This window comes from Atta cephalotes (genome assembly GCF_000143395.1).
Source record: "Atta cephalotes unplaced genomic scaffold scaffold00002, whole genome shotgun sequence".
NCBI lineage: Eukaryota > Metazoa > Arthropoda > Insecta > Hymenoptera > Formicidae > Atta > Atta cephalotes.
Genome location: NW_012130066.1, coordinates 3453742 through 3459205, shown reverse-complemented (window position 1 = coordinate 3459205; position 5464 = coordinate 3453742).

The following is a 5464-nucleotide window of genomic DNA, read 5'->3' as shown; positions in this document are numbered from 1 at the left end:
ATATATATATATATATATATATATATATATATATATATATATTTATCTCGTTTAAAGTGCAAAATTTTGGGAGATTTCAAGCGATTAAATTATTAAAAATTTATTAGGTGGATTATTAACTGGCGATCGATACAAATTAACTGCGTTTTGCAATTTCTAATTTTTACATTTAAATCTAGTTTATACATTTAATAATAAATCTAGTAAGGAATTAATGACAAGATTAATCATATTAAAAAATTTTGCAACAGTTGCAAAGCTGTTTTCTCTGGTGAACGCAGTCAATTTCTGATATTTTAGCAATATTTTTATTTAATCGTAATATTTTGACCATTGATAGGTAATCTCATTACTTCGCAATGTCCTCGACAGATGTCGCATGCATCCTGATCTTGATTAATCCATTGCGGAACGCGGCGAAACTCGTTCGAATCACTCCGTGCTTTTCACGATTATTATTTACCTAATAATAAATCGTGCGGACGAAAGAATATTGCAAATTTCTGTTATAGAACATTAGTTCACTATAACGCATTGAATATTCGTTATTATAAGCTGATCGTGGTTTTCTAATTTCAACCTGGAGAATTGGCCGAAAGTTTCTCGTCCGCCATATTGCGTCAAAATTATTTCTTCGTTACAAAACGCGAAAGTAAGAATAGTAATATTGGTTGCACGATCACATCTAAAGGTATGTTCCTTTCGTTGTTTTAACATTAATTGCGTTGATTGCATCCATTGTTTCAACATAATTCATTGTTTGAACATTTTCAATATTTATCAAAATATGTATATCGCATCTCTTTATATTTTTTTTGATTGTATTGTCGAAAAGTGAATCTTGCATGCATATAATCTCTCTTGTAAAGATTGCGTTTCGTAAAATGCATAATGTGCATGATGAATCATTTTATTCTTATTCAACAACTTATTCGATGAACAACAAGGATAAAATTATATGCATCATGCGCTTTATGAAATCAGGGATACGCATACAACACAATTTTCCGAGAACATCCTGGGGAATTGTCTTTAGGACAATCCCTTAGAGAACTGGAAGCTGTATGGATACGTATCAGTCTCGTAAAGTTCTCGCAACGCATTAAATGTGACATTGTGATCTGCTATAGTAGAGCAGAAATCCATTGGGAATTCAGAAGAAAAAGAAGAGAAAGAGAGAGAAAGAGAGAGAGAAAGAGAGAGAGAGAGAGAGAGAGAGAACACGCACATAGGCTATCCCTATCATCAGTATCATCGCGTGCCATCGCCGACATCGCCAATATCGATATTTGAGCATTGAAGTTGTGTTCTGCATCCAAAATTGAAACTCTCTTTATATATCTTATTTGAACACTTATTTTCATGCCGATATGCAGTAAAACATGATTAATGTATAGCATCGCACGTGGACAAGGTATACAACATGACATCATCCTGATGAAAATGTTTCAGAATTTTTACGCAAATTGGAACACTTTCAAAAATATTAAGTTTATAAAAAATTTATATCTTTTTGCTCAGAATTTTTCACATTATGTATGTGAATTCTAAAATATTTTACAATTTCTTATGTTATAATTTTTGAAAAATGCACGTTAAATTTTTTTCAGATTTTATAAAATTTCTCGGCATTTCTAAAAAATGTTCTACTTTGTAAAAAAAAATCTGAAAGAAATTTTCTAAAAAGTTAAAAAATGATTATAAGAATTATAAGAAATTTTGAAAATTTTTGAAATTTTTTACATAAATTCTGAGAAATATTTTTATCAAGATAAATTAATTATATATTGATATATATTTTTGATATTTTCAAATTGTTGATAATTCCGCACTTGCATTTTTAACTTTAACACGAGCAATATAAACAATCTTCTAAAATTCTTTCAATTTTATATATATATATAAATTTTCTTCCAATTGTACTCTCTTGTTTACTTTATGCGGACTAATTTTAATAAAAATAATTGTTTTACATTTCACTGTGAATGTTTAATATATTTTAATTAAATGCATGTTTACCAATAGTGACGTTACTAATAATTCATCTGTTCTGGAATTGTATTACCGATCGGTTATTCGATTTTGTCACATTTTAGTTGTATTGCACTACTATCAGATGGCAACATTAATAATTAATGTTACATTTAAAATTTTGTGCAACAAATCGACGAGAGAATATTTTTCTAATCTTGTTATTTAATTTAACATCTCGTGTGAAATATTTATTATTTAATAATTTTGTTAAACTTAGAGAGTTATAGAATATAACACGAAAAAATATTACAAGCAATTCAATTTTGTACACATATTTTTATATATTTTGAAACAATATTTAAGATAAGATGTGGAAATTTCTTTTTATGATTGCGTATGGAAATTTCTTTTTATAGTTACATGCATTTAATAAACATTATTATGAAAAGCTTTACATTTTCTAATTGGAAAAATAAATAACAAATGAAATTTTAGCAAATGCGTCATGACATATATAATATTTTCTATTATTTCAAATAAGATATTTAAGTACAAAAAAAATTTGTAAGATACTAATACAGATACTAAAAAATATTTTACACAATAAGTTTGATAATTAATTTTACTTTAAATAGTTATTCTCTTTTATTCGCATTTTTCTATTGCAATTTATACTTTTATATAATATTGTAGTATTGTTAAGATATTATAAGGCTTTACATTTATGAATAATTGTGAGATATAATATATTCCATTATTACATTTCTGAATAATTACGTATTTTAATACTTCTTTATGCATATAGATGCTAATAGAACGAGAAATTTGATTTTAGGAACGTGAGAAAGAGACACTTAGGCTTTGAACATGAGGATCATCGTTGGATTCCCTTCTCCAACACTCGCGACTGGTGTTCTTAATTAGGGGGATCTGCGATAGGAGGACGCGCAGAAGGACGGGAGATTTTCAAGACGTCCGTTATTGCCTCGTTGAGGAGAATTGGATGGAATGCAAACTTCTACGCCCCTTGTACGTAAGTCACGTCATACCACATAGTTTCATACTTGATATAAATAGGAACTGTCCAATCAAACGATAATAGACACGACATTTCTTTATTCTTATCTGCTTAATATATCAGGCATCATATATATATTATCTTTACAATGAAATCACATTTGTTGAATAATGAAATATTGATTGTTAAACGGTAAACGAATAATTCTTTTTATTAATACAACATATACGAGATTCATTTCTATAATAATAAATTGAATTTTAAATTTCAAAAGATTGTACGAAAACATTTTTTCACTCAATTTTATGTTACATATAGTATATCAGATTAATTTTTCATGCATTAAAAAATCTTTAATTTTTTAATATTTAATTGGAAATCATAACAGAAAAACGTTATTTGTAACAATTTCAGTTATTATTACAAAATAATTTTTAAATGTATTTAATTTAAAACAAAAACGATTATTCTATAAATTAAACCAATCAGTTGAAAATCAAATTAGTGCGAAAATGCATAAAATAAATTTTCTCTAAAGGATAAACATTTTATATGCATCTAATATATTATTATATAAAGTAAAAGAAATATCATTTTTATTAACATAAATCGAAAAATATAAGGATTAATTATGAACGGATGAAAATAAGCGTGAATTCTATTTTGATTAATATCTTCAGCATCAACAAACCTGTAAATTATACAGGCAATAAAGTTTGAAATAGTCAATAAATATTCAATTATTTTTCTTGCTTATATTTATCCGCAATATTTTCTTGTCAATTGAAATAATTGCAGAGATCATTTGTATATCCTCTTTATGACATTGAATACTTCAAGTATTACGGGCTTAAAGAATCAGACTTCTAGACATTAAGCTTCCCCGAGTTTTTTGATACATCGTAAATCAATCATTTTTAATAAACTGTCGCAATATAACGATGTTTATTGTAGATTACAAAATATTCACTTCATCTCGGAAAAAAAATGAAGAAAGAAAGTAGTTCTAAATACAGCTGTGGCATTTCGATTTGTGCATTTCGCCACGATGATTTTCGTTCTCGACCCTCGTACATATATGTATAATAATATATAATACGTCACAATATAATACAATTCATACTAGAACGATCACACTGCCTGCACGATATTTTGTCAGACTTGATTACAAGCATGCAATATGCATCTTTCGACTCGTGGCAGCTCCCTGAAGAGTCACCCCTCTTGTAAAATGTCGTTAACTTGGAGCCATGGGGGTTCAAGCCCCCTTGTCCCCGCAACAGTAAGGCGAGAAGTCAATAAATTAGGGCGCGCTAATCCTATCCGGAGTGTAGTACGTTTTTAACGTTAGCTAAGTTGTCGCGGTTTCGACTGCTGTTAACTCCTTCGAGGGCACAAAAAGGTCCGCAGATTAGCCATATTTGGAGAGTCGGTTTAATGAAACCTAGGGGAAAAGGAGATTAAATGCCAGGAACGTAAGACCGAAATTTATGTGTAAGGAGGAAGAACTAAACGGGCAAATAAAACGGGCACGTTAAAAGCTGATTACTGATAAAAACCGCAAATAAGATAATAAACGTACATGAAATTTACTTTAATTATTAATAATCGCGATATTTTGTGCATGATTTGAACTGCACAGTCTTATGGATTTCTCTCACGATACTCCTCGCCATCGATGCCGACGAATCTTTCCTGAATTAACATGATTGACTTTCGAACTAGGTCAGTCGGAGAAATGTTGCATGCGCGTTTCTGTCATTGCGATCAAGGTGCTCAGCTGAGTCATGTGCTACGATACGATTCACCCGAGGAGAATACCACGAATTCAGAGCAAGCTAATCGATCGTTCTCTATTACAAGATTCTCATTCATGGAACTTCAAGCCTCATGCAATTTCGTTATGATATATCAAAAATTTAGAAAAATGATTTGTTAAATAAACTTAATGAAAATTTTTTAAATTGCTGGAATAGATTAAATAGGAAACTATTGATTTTTTGAAATTAAGCTTTTGATTACGAATATTGTGTGTGCGTGCGTGTGTGTGTGTGTGTGTGTGTGTGTGTGTGTGTGTGTGTGTGTGTGTGTATTTTTTTTTTTTTTCATAAGAGATGTATAAATCTTTGAAAGAAGATTATACATTATAGTGATACATATTGTGAAGGAAAAATTCAAAATTATTTAGATCGATACGAGATTTGATTTGTCACCATCGATTCATGCACAATCTTTCCATACACTTTGAATATATCAAAAGAGGCAATTGCATTTTGCGCATGGTTGGTACAAAGACGTATCGGCATAGATTCAACCGTAGAGAGATGCAAACCAATCAGTCTAATAGAATCTCCCCAGTTGCCTATCGAATGATTCATAGTATGTCGCTTGGGAAGCGAATTTATTAATAAGACTAGTCAAGCTCGGCACTGAACTGATTCGTCATTATGACGTATGTCCTGCCTCGGAGAT